The sequence below is a fragment of the Lontra canadensis genome, unplaced genomic scaffold, assembly GCF_010015895.1.
Source record: "Lontra canadensis isolate GAN:19392208 unplaced genomic scaffold, GSC_riverotter_1.0 scaffold64, whole genome shotgun sequence".
In the NCBI taxonomy this organism is placed as follows: Eukaryota; Metazoa; Chordata; class Mammalia; order Carnivora; family Mustelidae; genus Lontra; species Lontra canadensis.
The window spans coordinates 6,659,742-6,686,294 of NW_022631058.1; positions in this window are offsets into that span (position 1 = coordinate 6,659,742).

Genomic DNA, 26,553 nt, shown 5'->3' on the forward strand with positions numbered 1-26,553 from the left:
TGGGCTTTGGAACTAGACTTCAGTTTGGATTTTGGGTCTCATACTTTTCAGGCATAACTCTTCAGAGCTCTATCCATTCACACTCAAGACTGAACAAATTCTGTTCCATCTAACAATAATTTTATCAACCACATACAGAGCAGTATCACTGATCCCAATAGACTAATATAAAGGTGGAATAAGACACTTCTATAGCAAGTAATAGTGCTTAGAACATGATAGGCATACAAGAAAGTTTCCCTGTTAAAATGCAGCACAATGAGTCTATCCATAAAAAAAATAATTCCCACATTAATTTAAGGCACTGCTTAATATTCCTTTTACTGTCCCCAGGACTTTGCATTTTCCAATTCTTCTTTAGTCAGCACAGAGCTGTAGAGATTATTTTAACCCCTCCTTCCTGTCCAGATGTCCTTTCTCTCCACAGTTTTACTTCAACAACTTCCGGAAGCTGCCTCTGCTGCATGTTGATTTTTGTTCAGGGTTTTTGATTAAGAGGTTGTGGCATGTTAATCTCTGTAATGCATTTCTCTGTGGACTTTTCCAGACAGCCCCTCTTTCATCTGGACCTCCTTTAGCCTTCAAAGGCACCGTTCAGGGCAAAATCTGAGGTAGGTTTAAGGTCTGGAGTAAATCATACTGGGAGGCCCCTTCTTTTTGGTTAAATGGAGAAAAGGGAAGTGATAAGACATAGGAAGGGTTCCCTAGGCTTGAGAAACATAAAGGCAAAGGGCTCAATATTCCAGGTGTCCCTGCCTCTGGGTCCTTTAAAATCTGTGATATGATTGTTTATATTCACTATTGTGTTCTTTGATATTCAGCACTGTATAATTGTCAAATATTTCAATAAATAACCAACTTATATTGCAGTCTTTCCTATGGCATTTTTAGAAAACTGTCAGTAATTTTCACATTTTAATCCAAAAATTATTTCACAGTAAACCTTAAATTATTACCACTACTAAAAACTAACATATGCATTTATAGTTGACATCAGATGAGCTTATTTTTATAAAGAGTAACTATATTAGCATTGGAGGAAAAAGACTCAATCACAGTGCAATAATATAGCCAGCAAAATAAATAAAACATCTGGTCAAACAGCTGTATTTTGATGTATATAAGCCATAAGATTGAATTGACTAATTTTTATGAATTATTTTTCTCTCCTTACTTAAAAATGTTGGGGCGCCTGGGTGGCTCAGTGGGTTAAAGCCTCTGCCTTCGGCTCAGGTCATGATCCCAGGGTCCTGGGATCGAGCCCCGCATCGGGCTCTCTGCTCAGCGGGAAGCCTGCTTCTCCCTCTCTCTCTCTCTGCCTGCCTCTCTGCCTACTTGTGATCTCTGTCTGTCAAATAAATAAATAAAAAATCTAAAAAAAAAAAAATAAAAAAAAAATGTTGATCATAATTCCATTTTCCTTGGAAAATGGATTTTCTTTTTTATTTGGAATACATGTGTGTATAAATTTCAGCATCTGTGTCTGTATTAGGGAAGGGGAATAAAGATACCCTGGCAGGTGGGTCACTGCAGTCTAGAATTTTCAGGTCAGATTTAGATCACAGAATATCAGCTATCCCACAGAAATTCACTCACCTACACTTTTTATAAAATACTTAATAAATCTCTTGAATAATAGATAACTAAAGTCCATATCTGTTCCTCCAAAACCAAGTAATCTAAACAAACTTTTTTTAAAGAAGATTTTATGTATTTATTTGTCAGAGAGAGAGAGAGTTCAAGCAGGGACATCAGCAAGCAGAGGGAAAGGGAGAGGGAGAAACAGACTCCCCACTGAGCAGAGAGCCTCATGTGGGGGTTGATCCCAGGACCCTATAATCATGACCTATGCTGAGGGCAGATGTTTAACCAACTGAGCCACCCAGTACCCTAGTCTAAACAAACTTCTAAATAATCAGCCTCCCCTCATTTCCTTAACTGTGACCACATTGGAATTGAATGATACTCTTTTGGTCAACATGTACAGAACTACCTATTTTGTATTCTCTAATTAACTACTTCCATTTTCCTTAGCCCTATGTGTAGATGAAATGCCCACAAAGTGGTAACAGTGATTTTAAATTCTATCCCTCAGTGTCTTGCCTTGTGGAGAAATGACACAAATTGTTAGTTTCCACTTATAAAAGGATAAGAGCTACCTCTTCTAACTTCTCTTTCTAAAATGATTTTTTTTTCAAAAATTGAAAATAAAGCTAGTAAGCTAATGTAAGCATATAATGGAGATATGAAAATTTATTATCTATAAATATAAAATTGACAGTTGCTCATGCTTTGAATATTCTCTTTCCTTAGACAAGCTCCCCTTCTTCATTTTTCTGGAATATATGAACTAAGATGTTATTTTTAAAACCCAATAACTTCTTTCCTCAACCTGATGTTGATTTGCTCCCTCTTAATTGCTAAATATTAAGCATCTGCCATATGCCCAACATGGTATGGGAGAAACAAAAAAAAAGGTCACAAACTAGTTTCTTGCTCTTGGGGGGAAAAAAATAAATAAATAACTTTCTTTCTTATCCACGGACTCCTTCAGAAGTTACTAACAATTTGTATCATAAACTAGTAAAAATCTTATTCCAGACAGGATAGAGAGATGTTACCATTCCTCTTTTCTTTAATGTGACACCTTCAAGGTCTGTAAGAGTTTATAATCTGCCACTTTCCTGAAACACAGATTTTAATCCTGAGCTGCCTGGCAAAGGTGGGAATGATTCACTTTCCCAGTAAATATGAGCAGAGGGTATAATGTGAATGGTGTGTGTTAGCAAAAAAAGAGGTTTAGAGAAGAGAAAGAACATCTTCTAACTTATATTTCGCTATACTGAAACAGGAATAACTGGGCGGGCAGTAGTTACCATATCCTTTCCCAGTAAAGCTGGGAGAACAGCATTATATAAAGTGCCACCCTAATGAAAGGAGAGGGTTCAGACCATTAGCCAAGATACAGCTGGTTTGCTGTTTTAGAGTGCATATAGCAGATGCCAGCAGCAATGATGAGGGAGGGAAGGGGTAGTGGCCTGCAGAGTACCAGTCCTCAGGGGAGGGGATCGAGTATGAGGAAGATCCAACAAGGCTACCAGAGGGAAGACATCTGCATCTCATATGTTTCTGTTTTCCTAGAGTTGCTGCCTTTAAGGGGGATGTGTGCATTTGAAGTTATACTTTAGCATGTAATTTCATCTAAAAATACAGTACACGGTTGGTATCTATGGAGTCAGGAGTATACATAGATGTCAAGAGTCTGCTAGATTCTATATCTATGTTTCAAACAGCCTTGGACAAGTCAGTACCCTCACCCATCCAATGGATCTCTCAGTTTTATGGACATGTGATCCATTGCTTTAACTGTGTAAAATTTACACAGACATGCATGTTTTTCTGCCACAAGCTCAGTTTTAGGAGACAGAAACAAATTTGCCAGCACGTTTAGAATGAAAGAATAAATACAAAATGCCTCGCTCCTAACATGATGATAAAAAAGGAAATGTGAAATAAAAAGTGAAATATGAAAATACGTTGTAACTATAGTTGGCAAAGAAAAAGATGAAAATTTTGAAAAAAAAATAACAGCATCCTCAAGATTTGAGATCTAAGTGGCGAATCCTGGGTTTCCAAGTGGAGGAAGTGGCCTTCGTGCTCACAGCAAATAACTGGGCTTTCTGTTATTTGTTGAGCAAATTACTGGGAGCTGAAAAATAAGAGGCATGCAAAATCACCTTACAGCTGACTTGTTCTGCAAAGTTCAGTGGATGTAAGGGGTGAAAGCTGTGCCTGGCAAGGAATAAGAGAAATTCAGCAGGTAAAAAAAAAAAAAAAAAAGAAAGAAAGAAAGAAAAAAGCCTACCACCCACTGCTGCCTATTAAATAAGTATTACAATATTGGTAATGGCACCTGGGTTTTACTCAAAGTCAGAGAGAGAAAATGGAATCTTGGCAGATTAAAGCAATAGTCGTGCTGAAAATGTAAACACACATACAGAGATACACATGCACACACACATACTATATAATTTTTTTCATTTGTTTCTTTTCAGGCAAATTAGAGTGTGGACTTCCCAGCTAATTACCCTTATCCTGACTCCCAGAGAGCTGACTACCTTCTCAATAACTTACAGGTGACTTATTATTTTTTTTCCTGCCAGTTCTGCTCTGTGTTTAAATCAGAAGGGCAGATAACCCATTTGTATCAAATTATGCATGACAGTTTGGGGAGTGGGTTATATACTTCTATGAAAGGCACAAAAACCCCAAGCTGTTGCATTTCATTACCCACACCACTCTTTGTTCCGGAGGCAAGGGCTTTTGTAGTTTTTCAAGATAATTTCTTGCAATTCTGTTTGCCTCATTGTGAAGAATTCAGAGAGCTGTAAGGGGATTGGAAAAAAATATGCCTCCCATACAGCCTATAGGTTCCTCGAATTTGGAGGAACAGAGAAAAGCAGAAGACAAAACAACAACAGCAAAAACCAAACCAAACCAAACAAAAACAAAAAACACAATAAGTGAAACCACTACAGTCATTCTGCAAATGGTGGAATTGTCTTGTTCTTCACAATTAGCAATTCCTTTTGCTATGATGTGAGGCTATAGATAGATGTGATCAACTAGTGTCATTAACATCTTATTTCAGATATGTATGCATTAATTCCTTTGTTTCTGGGGATCAGACTAACCAGGTTGGGGAGATGGGGAGTTAAACAGCCAATTCATGGCAGACAGTACGGGCTATATGGTAATATACACAGCGTCTAGTAGAGCCAGAGTATTGTTTCCAAAGAAAAGTGTGTGCCTGAGAAAGCATAGCTTGCCCCATAATCTTAAAACCTTCATACTGCCTTCATTCAGCAATTTGATCCGTTGTAGAATAGTCTGGTTTATAAGGGTCAAGGAGAAGGGCTGCTTATGCTTTGACCAAAACCAGCTGCAGATACCGTTCTGGTCTTTGGACATACCCACAGTTGACAGCCTTTTGGTCGCCTGGTAAATGTAACAAATGTACTTACCTGGATATGGTTACATATTGGCTCCAAAGTCAACTAGCCATGACATAACAATAGGAGGTAGAAGAGGCAGCAATGAGTTCTTTACCTTCCAGTAATGTCCTGATATCCCAGATCACTTGATCTTTAGAAACTTCAGAACAGGAAGCTCCTCTATTTTCATGGAATTTATCTCCCACCATCTTGAGGGTGACTAAGATATTTGCTTCTTCTTGTTCTCTGAGGCTAATTAACATGTACTTTCAGTGATGTGTACTTGGAGGCAGTTCTATGGATTGTGAAGTGGTCAGGTTCTCTCTCAACTAAATTGTGTCTCAGAGCCTCGGGACTGAGAGAATCCTGAGGCAAAACAATAAAAGTGTATGTTCCTTCAAAATTACAGCAAAGTAGATGGAGAGAAAAGAGCACACTTCAGATCAATAAGTGCATGCCAGGTATTGAGGTTTTAGTCATTTGCAGCTTCAGCTCCAAGTGAAGTCTTTATCTGATTGTGTTCATTGATAGTCCTCCGCTAGTCTCCAAAATTTATCTACTTCTGCATCCACTGAGTTGGAGAACTAGAAAGGTTGCGACCAGAATCACTGCTTTTGCAAATTTCACATCTTTGATAGTGGTGGTGGTAATGACCGTGATTCCAGTAGGAATGCTATTATTCCTTTTTATGTTGAATGTAAAGGAAGTTCCAGAGACTTTTATATGATCTTTCCTATCAAAACAGTGTTGTGGTCCACAGGATGCTGAAATAGAAGTCTTGCAAAGGACATATTTCAGAGATGCATTCAAGAGCTGGGAAAGTAAACGTGAATATTTGGATCCTACAGGCTCTATTATGTTAGAGACAAATATTTAAATCTCATTTATTTGCTATCCCTTTTAAGTTGTGTCTCTGGATCACAGTTACTCTCTATATACCTAGCAATTAGAAGCTCAGAGCTACAGGAAGATAAAAAGAATCCACAATTTTCTGAGTCACTTCCCTCTCTTTTTGCTTTTGAAGATTTAAAGAACTAGCAGTATTTGCAATTGTAGCAGTATCATCCTCAAGATTATCAGGCTTCTTCTTTATTTAAGAGTCTGTGAGTCCATGAAATAATTTAAGAATAGAAATTAGGGTGAGATGTCACAAGTCCCGACCATAGTTTGTTATAAAAATCAAGTAGGATGTGAGTAGGATGACCCTGATTTTGCTCTTCAGCCCCTATGGTCAGTTAAGCACTGTCAACTACCCTTCCAATTACTATGGCAGAATGCTGCTCTCAAGACCCCCACACTTAGTGGTCCTCTGAAAGTTATACTGTCTGTGGCCTCTGCAACTCTGCTTACTGTCTTCTCATTCCCATTCTATTGGGAGAGCATCTCAACTGCCCCTTCTTCCACTAGATATATATATATATATATATATATATATATATATATATATATATATATTTAGAAATGCTTGCACTCCCCTCCCCAGTGTGTTTCAAAAGGCCTTGGAGTAAGGGTATCTACTAGGTCCTTTGTGAGTCAGAGTTTGCTTGGGTGGAGACATGAACAAGAAAATTTCACTCATTTATTTAAATCTGTATAGATTTTGAATTCCTTCCTCTGGAATCTACCAAAGTTTTTATCATATCAGTGCTGTCATGGGCACTACGCAGGCTGGGTTTTAGCTACTAATTCAACACATGGGATCTAGACTTTTGGTAAGTGCCCCCATGTGTCTAAATCAGCTTAATCTAAAAATTACTATTTTTTTTTTCCTCCTTCATTAAGTACTCCCATGATCTATTTCAGGTACTCATCACAATGTTGTAAATTACATTAACTAACTTTTTGCTATGTGAAGCTTTGTTTCCTGGATAAACTAGGAGCTGTTTCTAGTTATAGAAATGGAGACCAAGGATAAGAAGGGGAGAAGGGTCCAGGAAGAAAATTCCTTTTGTGTTGCAGAACAGTTCTATCCGCTGAAGAAGGCACAAGTATCTTCAAGGAAGGCAGAGGTTCTCTGGGAGACAAAGGCAGTTTAGGGGTGATTGGGCATTGCTGTATTGCAAATCCAGGGATTGTGCCCCATTAGTCTGCTTCAGGATCCCATTCTTTTCTGGTTAATGTCTTCACTTTCACAAAAGAACTTAAGAGAGACAGAATTTGACTCATTTCAGAATGCAACAACTCTTAGGCTTGAATGTGGCATTTTAGTTGTGCAGCTGCTAAAAATTAGTTTCTTTATCATGAGTTCTAGAAAATTCCCAGGTTTTAGTTATTATTTTCTTACCCAGTATTCAAGGATTGCAGTATGCCATGCTCTCTTTTTTTTTATTTAAGTGTGCAGTGCTCTCCCCAGCAATCACTCCACATTTAATTCTCCATATTTCATGATCTTTCTACTTTTCCTATAGCAGTGACCACATTTTGTTTCCTTAAAGCCAACCCTCAATGAGCACTTCATTTCACACTACCACCAATGAGAACTCAACTTGCTCTTCCACCTAATATCTCTGCTCTGAATATTAAATGAATTTTGACTTGGGCAGATAAATAATACCAAATTATCTGATTTCCCTGAAGTTTCCTTAACTGCAACTCACACCCTGTGCTGATTTCTATACCTGTTAGGGTCCTATAACGATGAAATCAGAAACAGACTCATGCTAATTTGAACAGAAAAGGTTTTTAAGTGTAGAACTTAGGTCACAGAATCCCTTTGAAGATTGAAGAGCAAATATCAGAAATTGAGAAAGAAACTAGAGGTGTTGGATTTAGGATGACCAGCTCATCCTGGTTTGTCTGGGACTCTCCCAGTTTTAGCCCTGAAACTCCCATGTCTGGGGAAATCCCTCAGTCCTGGGCAAATAGGAAAGAGTGATCACCCTACCTGGAGGGCTGCAGTAACCCCTCAAATCATGCCACAGGAGCGGCCTGGTTATTGTTACACTGACACTGGATTTTGTAAACTATCCGTGATTCTACTGGGACCACAGCCTTGAAATTAACCCACTACCAAAATTCTAAATAGTCCTGTCGAATCTTTTTTTTTTTTTTTTTTTTTTTTTGTCAACTGGTTATAGATTCAACATTCATGTCCAGATCATCTGTTTTGGTCTCTTATCTGACCCTACACTGTCAAAGGTCAGCTTTTGAAGGATTTTGGGCTTCACTTGGAGGCTTAGCTCTCAGATTCCATTAGGACTTTTATGAGGCTAGGTAGACAAAGAAAAAAAAAAAAAGGAAACAAATTGCATTAGAACACTAAGTAAACAATAAGATGGGTTAAAGAGGGGAAACCAAAATAATGCTGGTGTCATAAAACTCATGTCAGAAGGTGATAAGGAAAAAAGCATCAAAATTTGAGGAAGTTTTACACATCAGTTTGTTGCACAGCTGTGGGAGCTGACAATATAATTATATTACATGTGATAATGAGCACAAGGATGGACTGACTATTTACCACCCAAAGCAAATTCCCCAAAGGATCAGAATATGAGGTGCTCAAACCTAGATCCTTAACATCTTGGGTCCACTCGTCTTGCCAGCATTTGGTAATGTTATTTTCAATGAATATTGCTTAAATATTTAGGGAAAAGTAGAATACAAAATTAAAATTAAATCAGAAATAAGATAGCCTATGTAATTTTTTGAGACATGGAATCTGAATTCTGATTAGACGGTGTTAGAGGCAAGCATACAGAACTGCCAATCAGCTTGAAAATACTCCCGTCTCAGTTTCACCGAGATCTGTCTCCACCATATTGTATATGTATGTTTTCACTTCTTTGACACTTATTTGTCACATGGTTCTAGAAGACTGGACAGGAAAAAAAAAAAATTGAAAGCCTTTTTGTTCTTTCACAATTTCTAATTAGTTTTTTGTGGAGTTATTATGCTACTGGTCAGACTGAATGAATTGTGGATTATAAGCAATAACCTCATTAAACAGCTTACTTAAAAATGTGCACTTCATAAACTGAAATATGATACTGATTGTGACACAAAGAGTATCTTCAAAAACTCAGACAAAAATACATTTATCCCATTTTCACATATTCCATTTCTAAGACATTTTTGTTGTTGATTTCAGGGGAAAATAGTGTGTATATAGCAACAAACATGTCATAAATGTTGTAATGAAAATCAAATCTATAGCTATATGTATCAGTCTTTAAATTTCAAAAGTGGACATTTTTTTAAAAAATTGCATTAAGGAACAATATAACCCTTATTCAATTTTAATGAAATAACCTTCTTCAATCATGAAATCAGAAGGCATATTAATAGAACAAAGATGACCTAATGACTTTAAATCTTACACTTTCCTACTTGGTGAAATTTGTAATGAGAGTCTGATAATCCCAGCTCAACATTTTCAACCATAGAGTCCAGGTCAGAAAAGATTGCTCTATAATCTTTTCAAACATTCATGTAGGTGTTTATTAGATCTTTTAGTTGTCATGGCCACTGTGTTCTCTGTTGCTGACCTCCAGCTTATATCTGAGAAATGTAGGTGAGATTTTGTTACAAATTGGCTTCAACCTTTGCCTGGGAGGACCAAAGATGTTTATAAATAGATGTTCTATAGGGGCCTCCTGCATTGAGCTCCAGAAGAATGTGCATTTATTATCTCACTCACTGTGTGTGTTATTAAATGAAATACTGGAGAGAAGTGTAAGACATCAAGTATATGGTAGAGCCATTAATAGCCAACAGCACAGGCCACATTTCCTTTTCATCAAATCTGACACTTTTAGTGTCTACAATATCATGGCCTACTTTAAAAGAGTTGCACCTATTCAGGCTGAATTAAAGGTTACAAGTATCAAAGTGTAACCTATCAACTGGTAAATACCCATCATCAATCAACCAATTAATATGCTATACCTATCTGGACACATCAGCTTTCACTTGAGCGTTCCCCCTTTTTAACTGAGGAATCAATATAGCTCCTTGTTGTGGTAAAAATACTAAAGAGAAAGGGGAAAAAATGATCGACTGAATGTTTTTGCCCCATAAATCCTAAGAGCTGTTACTAAACTAATTTTAAAACATTCAGTATAACAATGGTTCAGTGTTTACTAGATGATATTTCAGGTCAATTTTGTGAGTTTATCTTGTTTTCTGGGAAAATTCAGATTCATTTTACTTTCATGTGAAAATAATAATCTATTTTACAATGATTATGTGGACAATCACTTAAAAATAAAATATAGCTATGAAAAATAATTGTTAGCGTCTGTTTTACTTTAACAGACTTAGCATGAGGAAAAAGTAAAGCAAATTGTTCATAGGGAAACTAATTCTTGAGATCAGAGTAAAACATATAGATTAACTTCCTTTCCATTAACTTATATTTTGATACCTTATTTTCAGTGAAAACTTTCTATTGGAGCATGTTGGAGACAGTCTTCATCAACTTTGAAAGTTTTATGAGCATTCTTATTTTACATTAAAAATCCAGTAACGTGTTCCCTAAATCCTAATGTACCATTTAGTCTCTTATTTTAAAGCATTGGTTATATTCCCATTCTCCTGGCATATAACTTTGTATTGGTAGACAGTATTGGCAAGAAGATGTTAGGAGGTAAGAATGACCTCGGGTTAAGAGCAAGCGAGAAAACAGGAACCTTAGTCCTACAACCATAAAGAACTGAATTCTGACAACAATAGTGAAATTGAAAGGGTGTTGTGAACCTCAAATGGATTCATCATCCTGGCCAGTTTCAGCATAGTGAGACAGAGCAGAGGACTCAACTAATCAGTAAACCAGGCTCCTGACCCATAGTAAATTATGAAATAATACATTTGTATGGTTATATGCTGCAAAGATTGTGGCAATTTATTATGCAATATAGAAAGCTACTACAAAATATACACTCCTCCATGTCTCATGTATACATTTATTACTTATTAGAACACTGTTGGCTTAGACCAATGCAATAATAATTGTACCAAGACACTAAGACAAATGCAGTAGTAGTGATTGTTTTATTTGACTGTCATATATATACCATAGTTGTACACATATTTGCTATTATGTTGTTATGAATACACGGCAAAATACATTTTTAACAGCTTGTTACTTTGAATAACAACTTTCAAATATTAAGATATATGGCATATAGACTTCCATTTGTTCTCTATCTCTGTATCCTGCCAATGTTACTGGTGGGCATGTGCAGTATCCTATCCTAATAGTCACATTATTCTTCACTGTTTCTAAGTAGAGTTAGAAGCTCTGTCCTCTGTGCTTCTTCACAACACAGTTTAAACACCCTGATATAATATGAATCATGTATAGTTATAATTTGTCCATTAGTGAGTCTTTTGAACTCTTTTAGAACTTTATCTCAGTATCTTTATACTGAGACTTTATCTCAGTTTCTCCAAACAATAATACCAGGCACAGTGCTTAACACCTGACAGATGTTTCATAGATGCATATTTAAGTAAAAAGATGAGTAGAACTGACATAAAATGTTTAGTTTTATCTTTTTTTTAGTTTTATCTTGATTGTCAATCTATCACCCATTTTCTACTCCCAAATGCCCGAAAACACACATTTAAAATAGATGTAGTTATCTGTCTTAATAAAGGGCTGAACCTTTATTTGCTTGCCAAACATGCTGAATATTTACATCAGATGGTCCAAACCATATATTGGAATTTGGTTGTCTGGTATTAAAGAAAATATTTATCTCTATTCCTTGAAAATTAACAGATAATTAGAATTTGTTAAGTTTAATTAATTTTCCATAAAATTAAAATTGAGTCTTTGATAGTGCTATGAAAGCTTTCTTGTCAGAAAGAGAAGTTGGAGGTGGATATTAATTAAGGCATTGAATAACCGTATAAAATTGGATTGTGTTGACCAAACTGGTATTGACCAAGCCACTATTGTTCACTGTGACATAATACATATGTGTTCATGTATTTATATTTAAATATATATATATCTGGGGAATTTTTTTTTTAAAGATTTTATGTATTTATTTGACAAACAAAGATCACAAGTAGGCAGAGAGGCAGGCAGAGAGAGGAGGAAGCAGGCTCCCTGTGGAGCAGAGAGCCTGATGCGGGCTGGATCCTGGGATCATGACCTGAGCCGAAAGCAGAGGCTTTAACCCACTGAGCCACCCAGGTGCCCCTCTAGGGAATTTTCTAAGGAAAACCACAGTCAACAGAAATCTGCCCTCCCTAAACTGGGGTATACTAAGTTATCCATCAAGAATTGGGCTCAATTCCATTATCCTAAGTAATCTAGACCCAGAGTCAACTGTTAAAAAGCAGAGAGAAATAAATACCACTTGGGATAGCAATGGAAAAGATTTTTCCTTTTTTGTCTCAGAGAAATTTGTTTGTAGCATTTTCACATCAAGAATCTCAAATGAACTTGACAAATATTTAACATTGCTTAGAGCTCACATAAATGCTTGCACTAATTGAGGTTACAAATTATTCTTAACTATTATTAACATTTGTTGTGGTTAATAATAATAGCCATTTATAACAGTAAAATGTCAACAATAAAACCAAAGGTATAAGGAGGAAAATAAAGATCGTTCATGAAACACATGTCATTGTCATGGCTAGAAACATGGGTATAAGAACTTCTCTGGCTGGGTCCAACACTGACCTCAAACAAATAATTTAAACTCTTAGTTTCCTCAACATTTAATAAAAAAAGACACACAGAATTGCATTATTTTAAGGATTTAGAACATGGCCTTATACAACAATTACTCAGTATGATGTTGTTATTGGAATTTTTAAATAAACTATTTTTCTTGAATTTAAATCAATAAAAGCTTTTTATTTAAAAAAATTTAAAGATTTTTATATATTTATGACAGAGAGAAATAGTGAGAGAGGGAACACAAGCATAGGGTAGGGCTGGAGAGGGAGAGGAGGTTCCTGTCAAGCAGTGAGCCTCATGCAGGACTCAATCCCAGGAGACTGGGATCAGGACCAGGGCCAAAGGCAGACGTTTAACAACTGAGCCACCCAGGCACCCCCAATAAAAGCTTTTTAGACTGTTATCATCATCATTATTATTGTCAAAAGTCCAAAAATAACTATAAATTAATCTATTTACAAAAATAACTATAAATTAAATAGCATTATTAGGTGTCTTAAAGTGGCTTGATATTGACTTTTCTACCAATGGTGACATGGAGAATTAATTACATTTACTTACTAGAAAGATAGAAAAATCATATTTCTGAACATCTGATACATAAGTCTAAATTTCAAACCTGCCAAACATTTATCCCTGTTAATTATCTCACCAGCCATGATTAGAATATCTCTCGTTGATATCCCATGGATGTCGTAAAAACCTGCTAATGCATTACAAATATAATAAAAATGTATTGAAATGTGATGTTACAATTATTGCAAAATACACAGATTATTTTCATGGAGTTGATGTTAGAGGACATAGGGATACACACAGAGAAATCATTGAAATACATATTTTTGCTTTTTTAAAAGTGTAGTTGGAATACAATGTTACATTAGTTTCAGGTGTAAAACATAGTGATTTGACAAGTCTATACATTATGCTATGCTCACCACAGTTTAGCTACCATCTGCCACCATATGACACTAAGATAATATCATCAACTATATTCCCAATGCTGTACCTTTTATCCCCATGGCTTATTCATTTCATAGCTGGAAATCTGTATCTCTTACTCCCCTTCTCCCCATTCCTTCTTGTAGACATCAGTTTGTTGTCTATATTTATGGGTCTATTTCTGCTGTTGGCTGGTTTGTTCATTTGTTTTGCTGTTTAGATTTTATATATAAACAAAATCATAGAGTATCTGTTTTTCTCTGTTTGACTTGTTTAACTTAGCCTAATATATTCAAAATCCATCCATGTTGTCACAAATGCACAATCTCATCCTTTTTTTGGCTGGGTAGTATTTTATCACACACACACACACACACACATACACACACACACACATCCCACATCTTCTTTATCCATTCATCTATTGATAGTCATTTGGGTTGCTTCTATATCTTGGTGTTTGTAAACAATGCTTCAATAAATGTAGGGTCCATAAAGCTTTTCAAATTAGTGTTTTCATTTTCTTTGAGTAAATACCTAGCAGTGAGATCTGTATCATACAGTATTTTTATTTTTAATTTTTTGGGGAACATCCATATTGTTTTCTACAGTGGCTGGACCAAGTGACATTCCCACCAAAAGTACCTAAGAGGTTGTTTTCCTCCTCATCTTTGTCAGCATTTATTATTTCCAGTATTTTTTATTCTAGCAATTCTGAGAGGTATAAGGTGATAGCTCACTTTGATTTTGATTTGTATTACACTGACGATTAGTGATGTTGAACATCTTTTCATGTATCTCCTGACCACTTATGTGTCTTCTTTGTAAAAAGTGTCTATTCAGGTCCTTGGCCCATTTTTTTTTTTTTTTGTAATGGGATTATTTCCTTTCTTGGCATTGAATTGCCTAAATTGTTTTTATATTTTGGATATTAACTCCTTATCAGATAATACCATTCACAGATATCTTCTCCCAGCCTTTAAATTTTGTTGATGATTTTCTTAAGTGAAAAAACTTTATTTTTGTGTGTAATTCTAATAGTTTGGTTTTGTTTATGTTTTCCTTGCCTGAGAAACAACTAAAACCACAGAAATACAAAGGTTTATAAGAGAATACTATGAAAAATTATTTACCAACAAATTGGACAACCTAGAAAAAACAGATAAATTCCTAGAAACATACAATCTTCCAAAACTGAATCAGGAAGAAACAGAAAATCAAATAGGTCAATTACTGGTAACAAAATTAAAATGGTAATTTAAAAATCTCCCAAAAATGAAAAGTCCAGGAGCAGATGAATTTTTAGCTGAATTCTACCAAATCTTTAAAGAATTAATGCCTGTTGTCCTAAAATATTACAAAATTATAAGAAGTAGGAAAATTTCCAAATTCATTCTATGAAATCACCATTACCCTGAAACCTAAACCAGACAAAGACACTACCAAAAGAAAAAGAGAGAGAGAAAGAGAAAAGAAGAGAGGCTGATATCCCTTATGAACACTATATGCAAAGAGCTTAACAAAATATTAGGAAATTATAATCAATAATACATTAAAAGATTAAAGGGAATGCTAGACATCAGCAAAAATGAGGATGGCTGATTTATTTTTCATAAAATAGGGGCAGAATTTGTTATCATAGGTAAGGAACATATTACTTGAAATATCATTCATGTTATTATTAATAATAGCTAACTTTTAGTGAATGATTATAATGTTCCAAGCATAATAAACATTTTATGAGATAACATACAATAAAAATAGTTATCTTTGTGTAGTGATATTATGTATATTTTTTCTTGCATAACATATGATTTTAGAATGAATATGAATTATTTGGTTAAAAAAAGTTCCTGCAGTCATTCTAACTAATAAGGGATACATGACACTTCTGAGTTGTAATTCATATTACCCTTTTCTCTGTGACACAACACTGAATACCTGTTGTATTTTCAACCCCAGATGGTATCATTCACTGGTGTTTAAAAGAAGCTCTCTTCATAAATTCTGTAAAGTACATAAAGATCCTTTCATAAGAGATATGGTTATGTGTTACTCTCTTTGATAAGTGTGAATGCACACATTTGTTTTTGCTGGGAAACCAAACATTTTTCAAGCATGTGTGAATTCATAATTTATTATGTGGATGAATGATGTTTGTACATTATATTCTTTTTCTTTCTAAAATTTACTGAAGGACAAAAAGTAAATTCCAACTCTTAAATCATTTGTGAGAACTAGAATACAAAATTATGGCATCTTTAAATGATGCTTATTATTTAGAGAAAAAAAAAATGGAAGTGAAAATGTATTCCTGGGAAGTTCAATACAGTGATAAAATAATTCCTAACATGGAAATTCCCAGTCTGGTGAGGAAGAGGTTGGAGAATAGGGTTACAAAAAAGAAAATAAAAGCTGAGAAAAAAAATCTTACTAGTAAAAATGCATTGGAAATGACTTATAAAAAGAACCTTAGAATCAGGACAGCCATTTACCCACTGTTAAAATATAGAAACTATATTTCAACTAAAATGATTTACACTGAAAACTAGATTCCTGTGGATCCTTAAGTACGTATATGTGCCCCAAAAGGCTTTTAAATCTGTAGTACTGTAAATAAGGACACAGATAATTTGGAGCCAGTAATTTACTTATTTATTTTACAATATGGAGAAATAAAAAGGAATGATTAAAATATAATATATACCTGTAAGAAGTGTTTCATATCATTAGTCTGTAGAAGTGTTGTTTCATTAAAAAGCTCATCTATTGATAGTAGTAGGAAAAAAAGGTCAATTTAACACAATAAATCCTAGAAATATATACATAGTAGAAAACGTATTTTGGGAATGTTTTATTTATAAAATTTTATGTAATCTATATAAATATAAATATATAGTATATATAATTAATACCATGTACATTTTAAAGTAAATTAACATATTTAAATACATATGTGTACATTATATGTCTATATGTATGTAAATACATGCATATGTATGCACAGGTATATATATGCATATTTGATAAAGTAATAATTTAAATATAACACTACTAAATAAAATATGAGCATGTCCTAATTTTAAAAACATGTAAAACGTCCTGAATTCTGTTTTCAGCTTAAATAGCTAATTCTCAGGGACAAAGTCCAAGAACATTCAATTATAAGCATGCCCTGGCATTCTTTACCAATGCACCCCTCACTTGATTTTCTTCAAAGTTACAGACACTACCTAAAAGGCTTCTTTTCCGGGTGCATGGGTGGCTCAGTCAGTTGAGTGTCTGCCTTTGGCTCAGGTCATGACCCCAGGTCATGATCCCAGGGTACTGGGATGGAGCCCTGTATCAGGCTCCCTGGTTGATGAGGAGTCTGCTTCTCCCTCTCCCTCTGCCTACTGTTCTACCTACTTGTGCTCTCTCTCTCTGTCAAATAAATAAATACAATATTTTAAAAAATAAGTAAACAAAAGGCTTCTTTTCTTCATTTATTGGTTGACTTGCTTATTTTCTGTCTACCTCCAACTAAAATGTGAGCTTCCTCAGAATGTTTTTCCTCAGCAAATCATCAGCTCCCAGGATAGGACTGGGATCATAGTGGATGCTTTATAAATATTAGTTGAATGAATAAATACTCAGATTGAATATAAATGTATAAATTATCATTTGCAAGCCTGTATTCCCTGTGTCATTTTTTTAAATCCTTAAAACACATTTAAAAAGTCTTTAATTACCCAACACTTTTATCATTAGAGAAAATATTAATGAGAATATTGTGCTACTTGAATTATTTCCCACCCCACCATAAGGGATGAGTTGGTATTGTGTCCCATTCATTTTAAGCATAAGAGAGGATTTTCAAATAGATCCGTTCAAAAGCTTAATATGTGTCCTTTGGAGGATGGGGACAATGGAGAAAGAAATTTAAAGAGTGAGAGGCTGGCTGAAGGCTGGCTGTGGTAATAAAGAGTGGACTTTGGTTTGGGAGGTAACTGAATGATTCAATGATAATCTGCCCGAGGTCCTGTTTGGATTATACCCGGAATGATGTGTTTAAGGAAGACCATTCCTGGTTGTAAAGCTTACAAAAAGTGAATGAGTCAAGTCTGGGTCTGTAGGAGGCGAGATGAGAGAGGTGGCTATATCCAAATTATGTAGGGATATGCAAAGATTTGATTTTTACACTGATCATTGGAAGGTTTTGAACAGATGAGTAACATGATCCAAATTGTTAGAAATAGATCACCCTGGTTCTATGCTGAGAACAGAATAATAAGAAAAGGGGTGGAAGGAGAAGACTGATATAACTCGTTCAAGAGACACTTATGATATCTTGTCCAGGGTGGTAACCACTACTGTCATGTTTCACCTGGATTATTACAAGTATTTCCGGCTCCCTTTAGTTGTCCCGCCTACACTCCTCTCCTAAACCAAAGAGGTTGAGTGGGAATGCAAAGCAGGAGAAAGGGGACACTGGGGTGGCTCAGTCAGTTAAGTGTCTGCCTTCTGCTTGGGTCATGGTCCTGGGGTCCTGGAATCCAGTCCCATATCAGGCTCCCCGCTCAGCGGGGAGTCTTCTTATAACTCTCCCACCTGCTCACGCTTTCTCACTATCTTTCTCCCTCTCAAATGAATAAATAAAATATTAAATAGATAAATTTATTAAAACACACACACACACACACACAGAGGAGAAAGAATGAAGAAACCAGTCACAGAGTTCTAGCCCAAGCAGAACCACACTGCCTTAGGTAGGTAGACAGCCCAAAGCACAGTCACAGTGGGGACAGGAAAGAGCCTCGATTTATTTATTTTTTTAAAAGATCTTATTTATTTATTTATTTGAGAGAGAGAAGAAGAAGAAGAAGAAGAAGAAGAAGAAGAAGAAGAAGAAGAAGAAGAAGAAGAAGAAGAAGGAGAAGAAGAAGAAGAAGAGGGAGAGGGAAACAACAGATGCCACAATGAACACAAAGCCCAACACCAGGATAGATCCCCTAACCCTGAGATCATGACCTGAGCAGAAACCAAGAGTCCACAGCTCAACTGACTGAGGCACTGAGGCACCCCAAAAGAGCTTCAAGTTAAAAGAAGTTGGGTTAGTTTGATTATTACATTGGATTATTACACTGGATAATTAGTAACTGAGCTGAGACTGTTGTGAGTATAACTGACCAATGCCTTTGTATTTCCTGAGAACAATATTTCATCTAAGGGCAGGGAAAAAATTAGTTTCAAGCATGTTTACAAAGAAGTAAGGAAAAAGAAAAAAAGAAGTGTGTGTGTGTGTGTGTGTGTGTGTGTGTGTGTTTCCACCCATTTTAACATGGCTAAATGGAGGTTATATGTGCATAGTGCTGTTTTTCCTTAAAAATATGATACCAACTATCTATACGGGGGAATTAAAGGTTCTAGGAAGCCCTGTAGCAATGCAACCTTGTTTTTCTCTGTATTATTATAACTCTGAATATAAGTATAATATTAGATAAATAGAGTGAAATGAGTAAAATCTGTTGAACTAGATGAAGGACATGAGATTACCCTCCGAGTTTTTCCAATTCTTATCTGGCCACATCGTATTTTAGATCTAAGTTTATCTTCTCTGTAAATGGCAGTTCATATATACATTACAAATATTTTTCAGAGAAAGAATATAAAATAAAATATATGTAAACTACCCAGTTCAGTAACTGAAAATTAAATAGACGATTAATAAAGATTATTCATGGGGTGCCTGGGTGGCTCAGTCATTAAGCATCTGCCTTTGGCTCAGGTCATGATCCCAGGGTCCTGGGATCCAGCCCCGTTTCAGACTTCCTTCTCAGTGGAGAGCCTGCTTCCCCTCTCCCACTCCCCTTGCTTGTGTTCCCTCTCTTGCTGTGTCTCTCTCTGTCAAATAAATGCATAGTATCTTTAAAATAAAAAAAAAATTCATTTAATATTAAATATAAACAACAACAACAAAAAACCCTCATTGCTTTAATTTTTTTTCTTTTCTATTTGGACCTCAGATGCAATTGTTTGACATATTTATACTCTCATTTCATGGAAAATTATCATCACTGGTGTGTGCAAGGCCCATCCCCTGACTGATTGAATGTTTTAATTTCCTTTAACTGTGTTATTTCCTACTATTATTTGGTATTTACTTTTCAAAAGCATTTTATATGTGTTATTTAGTTGGTATATCCTTTTATAAAGTGTCTATTGTTTGAGGCTACATATGATTTTAATTTATACATATGGAATTATATTAGAGATTACATCTCTTCCTTATTTTGTTTCTCTGTAACATTTCCTTCTTTAGATCTATCCATGTCACTTTACGAGGACTATGTGGTTCTTTGTTTCATTATCTTCTACAGTATGCATCTACTACAATTTACTAATACTCATCCCTGATAACAGACACTACATTACTTCCAACATTCCATCCCCCCACAATAAAACAGTGGTTAACATGCATGCACACATCCCCCAAAGAACATACGTGAGCATTTCTCTGGGATATATGCCCAGGTATAAACTAATATTTAAATTGACCTAACGCTGTTGTTCCATACTTGTCTAGAATGGCTGCAGCCACCAGAAATGCAGGAGGCAGGAGTGTTTTTGTATTCCAATAAACCCATCAACTTTACTTACTCAGTTTTCTGTAACCTGCCAGCTCCAGAAAGTGATACCTTCTTATTTTAAATTATACTTTTCTGTTTACTAATGTGATTTAGAATTCACTGCTGTCTTGATGGTTTTAGTATTATAAATGGCTTTACTATAAATTAATATATATTGGGATGCCTGGGTGGCTCAGTTGGTTAAGCGTCTGCCTTCGGTTCAGGTCGTGATCCCTGGGTCCTGGGCTCCCTACTCAGTGGGGAATCTGTTTCTCACTCTGCCTGTTCTGCCTGCAGCTCTCTCTGCTTCTGCTCTCTCTCTCTCTAATGAATAAATAAAATCTTTTTAAAAGATAAAAATTAATAAATTATATATATTAATATAAATACATAATTATATTACTTAATATAAATATAAAATTATTTTTATCCTTGGAATATTAGTCCTTTTTTTTCATTGCATTGTTCTCATTGATAATTTGCAGGACTTCTTTGTATATTCCATATAGCCAGCCCTTAATGGTTTTGATACTGCAAATATTTCTCCCATTGGCCAAGAAGAGACTGTATGCAAGAGTGGTAAAGAACATGGACTTCTTATTTAACTATCCATATGATCTTGGACAAATTACTTTATCTCTTTAGTTGTTGTTATTGTGCTGTATTCATCAGCAAAATGGGCATAATGATAGAAAACGTTCTTGGCACACAGTAAGCTCTCTATAGGTATTAGCTCTTATGGTTCTTGCCTCTATCCATGGCGTCCTTTGTTTGAAAAAATCCTTTATTTTGAACTGTAATTGAATTCCCTATAGTTCAATGTTTTGTATGTTTTACTTAGAAAGCCCTTCCCCACTCTTATATCAGAAAGGTGTTATACTACATTGTCTTCTTTTAAATTTATCGTTTGACCCTTCACTTGTGAAACTGTAATCTGTCAGTTCTATCAGGATTTCACCACTGAATGTAGTATTATATGAGGATCTGGTTTTCTTTTTCTTCAGGCTGAGCCAGTTTTGACAATCTCAACTGCTAATCCCCATTGATTTGTGGGGCTGTTCAACAATTCATCTTTTGAAAATGTAACAAAAACAAACAAAAACTGTAAACTGAGTAGAACAAGAGCTTCTATGTTAGTGTTGAAATGGAGAATAAAACTTGAAATAACCATGGAAGAGCCTCTGGGTTTATGATACAAGCCACTCTCAGAAATTAAGGATTTTGTGATCTGCATTTTCTGAATGTTTTATTTTAAATAATCCTTTGACCCCAATAAAGTTATCTTTTCTCTTTTCAAAGAAGGCTTGATTAAATGTCAAATAAGTGCATGCATTTAGTTGTGCAATTGCTATTGAGAAGATAAGACTTTAAAAATTTTTTTTTAAGATTTTATTTATTTATTTGAGAGAGAGATATACAGAGAGAGCACCAGCAGAAGGAGGGGAGAGGGAGAGGGACAAGCAGAGTCCCTGCTGAGCAGAGAGCCTGACTGGGGGCAGATCCTAGGACCCTGGGGTTATGACCTGAGGTGAAGTAAGATGCTCCACGGGCTGAGACACCTGGATGCCCTTACGATGCTTTACTTTTTAAGATTTCTTTGTCTTCTTTTCATATCTCACCCCAATATAATCTGATTCAGTTATTGGTGGACATTAATGGGATTTTATGTTATCAAGGAAAGATGAAGTTCTCATTCATGATCACTAATTATCCTTTTGTGGGTAGAGGTAGACAAGAGAGGGAAATGCAGTGTTTATGAGTTAGGAGTATGGGCTTGAAACATAGGCCTTTGGGGTATGAATCTCAGCTCATAACTCTTAATTTGCTTATTCACTTTGATACTCAGTTTTTTTGTCTTTACTGATGGCATGTTGTGTCATTTAAATGAAAGAATATATCTCTCAAGTTTCTTGCCAAATGTTTGATAAGTCTATATATGTTAACCCCACCTCTTTTTCTTTCCTAAAATAATTAAAGCTCCATTTTTTTTATAAAAATTAGGTTTTAACTGCCTACCACTCTGTGTAGTGTAAAAATTATTTTGCAGACTTGCACACTTATATTTTTAAATCATCAAATAAGAATGGCAAAATCTGATTAACATGAAGACTTCAAATGTCTGCTTTTAATGGGAGACAAGCTGAATCCAAGAACAGAATCCCTTAAATTGTGTATTGAATACCAGACAAGCATTCACACATTGGCTTCTTGGGTGCCAGGTAATTAAAATGTGTAATTTGATCTTAATTAAATTACAGACTACCCAAAGGCCTTGATCAGTGACCTTAATGGCTTCCTCCACTCTGTGCAAAGAAAAAAAAAAATAGACTTTAAAAATCTAGCTACTGAATTCTCCTTCCTCTTCTGCTACACCATGCCACCCCAGTAGACATACACTTCTACAGAGTACAGTGTCAACATACCTCAAATGCACTGATTAAAATCAGAGCTAGCTCTCAACTGCCAGGCCTGTCTTTTTTTATCCTATTTTTATATTTAACTTGGCACCAGGGAAGTCTGGGCAGCATCAGTTATGTAATTCCTGTGCAACCCCAAGTCCCCACCAGCGTTGAGCTTGACCTTCAAAACACTCCCCAGGTATTGCTCTTTTTCTTTTGGCTTTTGTCTATTCTTACCCCTTTTTGCCTTCTCTCCTCTGGTTTTTGCTGCTTTTTATTTTGGTTGAAGTGTTTCTGATCAGCAGGAGAACTATCCTGGAGCTTTTCTATCTTGCAGAGTTAGTTAATGAGATTGTGCGGACTTTAGATTCCAAAGAGAGTTTTTCAATTTATTGGGTGAGGTTAAAGTCAAAATCAAGAGAATTTATGTATTTGTTGAATCTTCATGACTCAGTATAAAAGCAATGAACTTAGAGTCAAACACCTGAAATTGAATGTAGCTCTACAGACTATTAATTGTATGATTATGTATTTCTCAGTTTCTTCAACAATAAAGTGAGGGTGCTTGACTATCCCACAAGATACATGTAAAAACTAAACTAAAGCATATATATAGAAAAGGAATAGCCCATTTATTTTGCTTGGAATGACAGTGAAACATGGCACTTTAAATTCTTGCCTTTTTAGAAGATGGTTTCACATTTATTGCTCATTAAATCTTTCTTCTTACTATCCATAACTGTGTAATAATTTTAAGAACATAAAATACTGTTTTTTGCTCCCTCTTTAGTTTATCATTATTCTTTAGTAAGCCACATCTTTTAAATTGAATTTGGGTTTAGATTTTTAAAGTTAAGTTTTCTAAAGTTGTAAATGAGTAATTATATTTGTATAGGTAAATAATAAATTTGTAAGCAATGCAAGAATGAAAATAAGTTATCTATTTTCATAGTCATACTCTTAGACTAAAGAATGTAGAAAGAATCAAGTGGTTTTAATTAAAACACATGAGATTGTTTTCCTCTTTTTAATCTAAAAAAAGAAATATATATCAATGTTGATGTTTTATTCAAAATGATCAAATATTTATTCAAAACCATGAGCTGTGCATTACTTTAAAATCCTATTTAATTATAGGGTATAATTATCTTATTAGAATATTGATTTTTATTTTTGTGGCTCCTTACATTGGTTATGAACAGTGTTTCTCTGTCAAATATATGGCTTCTGGCTAGTAGACCTGGATATGCATACAATACTTTATATCAATTCTAATATTTGTATTTTGAATACATTTCCCAGTTACTAAAATAACAATGTCATGTATTATGTCTCTAAATTTGGTGTTTATCATTGTTTTCTTGGATGTTTGTTATATATTACATACAAATGAATTTAGTTTGGATTTATTTTCACACTTTTTACTCTATATCTTTAACATCAACTTTATTTTAGACTTCAGGAAATTCACAAAAATAAATTAGGTGCACACACAAATACAAATTCATAGTCCTTGCCTAATTTAAGACACTTAAATTAGGGTAAGTTAAGGATGTATATTATAATTTCCAGAATAACCACTAAAATTTATGAGTATTTACTAGAAATCTAATAGAGTAATTAATATGAAATATAAAAAAATAATGATTCAAAGAAGCTAGGAATATAAAACAAGTGAAAAATAAGATAAGACAAATTAAATACCAATGGCAAGTTAGAAGACCTAAATAAACCATGTGCCTCATTATTCAGGAATTTTGCCATTTTTTAAATTGCCAAATGGAATTAAAAAAAAAAAGAGGAGGGAGAAAAACATCATTCTATCTGTAAGAAAATCATATTAGATACATAGCTAAAAAAAGGACTAGAAATAAAAGAATGGAAAAAGATAGAATGCAAACAACAGTATGCTTAAGAAAGTAGGACAACAGTGTTTTGTTTTGTTTTGTTTTGTTTTCTTTCAAGATTATATTTAAATTCAAGTTAACATATATTGTAGTATTGGTTTCAGGAGTACAATTTAATGATTCATCATTTTCATAATACACCCAGTGCTTATCATAACAAGTGCCTTCCTTAATGTCCTTTACCTGTTTAGCCTGTCCTGTCACTTACCTCTCCTCCAGCCACCCTCAGTTTGTTCTCTATAGTTAAGAGGTTCTTATGGTTTACCTCCCCCACTGTTTTTATCTTATTTTATTTTTTCTTTTCTTCCCCTATTTTTCATCTTTTTTTTTTTTTCTTAAATTTCACATATGAGTGAAATCATAGGGTATTTGTCTTTCTCTGACTGGTTTTATTTCACTTGACATAGGACCCTCTAATTCTATACACATCATTGCAAATGGCAAGATTTCATTCTTTCTGATGGCTGAATAATATTCCATAAAATATCTATATCTATCTATATCTATGTATTTTATATATATTTTACATATATCTATATCTATATCTATATCTATCTGTATCTATCTATATCTACCTATATGTACACACCCCACATCATCTTTATCCATTCATCAGTCAATAGACATTTGGACTCTTTCTATAATTTGGCTATTGTTAATAATGCTGCTATAAACATTGGGTGCATGTGCCCCTTTGAGTTAATATTTTTGTATCCTTAGGATAAATAGTGAGTGCAATTGCTGGGTCATTGGGTAGTTCTATTATTTAAATTCTTGAGGAACCTCAATACTGTTTTCCAGATTGGCTGCATCAATTTTCATTCCCACCTACAGTGTAAGAGGATTCCCCTTTCTGCATATCCTTGCCAACATCTGTTATTTCCTGAGTTGTTAATTTTAGCCATTCTGACTGATGTGAGGTAGTATCTCACTGTGGTCTTGATTTGTATTTCCTTGATGATGAGAGGTGTTGAGTATTTTTTCAGGTGTCTATTATTCCATTTGTATGACTTCTTTGGAGAAGTGCCTGTTCATGTCTTCTGCCCATTTCTTAACTGGATTATTTGTTTTTGGGTATTGAGTTTGATAAGTTCTTAATAGATCTTGGGTATTAGCCCTTTACCCGATATGTCATTTGCAAATATCTTGTCCCAATTCATAAGTTGCCTTTTAGTTTTGTTGACTATTTCCTTTGCTTTACAGAAGATTTTTATCTTGATTAAGTCCCAATAGTTCATTTTTGCTTTTGTTTCTCTTGCTTCCTGAGATGTGTCTGGTAAGAAGTTCCTGTGGTCTAGATCAAAGATGTTGCCGTCTGTGTTCTTCTCTAGGATTTTGATGGTTTCCTCTAACACATTAAGGTCTTTCATCCATTTTGAATTTATTTTTTTGTGTATGGTGCAAAAAGTGATCTAGTTTCATTCTTCTGCATGTCACTGTCCAGTTTTCCCAACATAATTTGTTGAAGATACTTTTTTCCATTAGATATTTTTCCTGCTTCATCAAAGATTAGTTGACCATATGTTGTGCATCCATTTCTGGGTTCTCTATTCTGTTCCATTAATCTATATGTCTGTTTTTATGCCAGTACCATATTGTCTTGATGATTATAGCTTTGTAATATAGCTTGAGTCCAGGTGCCTCCAGCTTTTGTTTTCTTTTTCAACATTACTTTGGCTATTCAGGGTCTTTTCTGGGTCCATACAAATTTTAGGATGGTCTGCTCTAGCTCTGTGGAAAGTGCTGGTGTTACTTTGATAAAGATTATATTGAATGTGTAGATAGTTTTTGATAGTGTAGACATTTTAACAATATTTGTTCCTCCAACCCATGAGCAAGGAATGCTTTTCCATTTTTTTGTGTATTCCTACAATAAGTGTTCTATTGTTCTCAGAGTACAGATCTTTTACTTCTTTGGTTAGATTTATTCCTGGGTATCTTATGGCTTTTGATGTAATTATAAATGGGATTGACTCCTTGATTTCTTTTTCTGCTGCTTCATTATTGGTATATAGAAATGCACAGGTTCCTGTACATTGATTTTATATCCTGCAACTTTGCTGACTT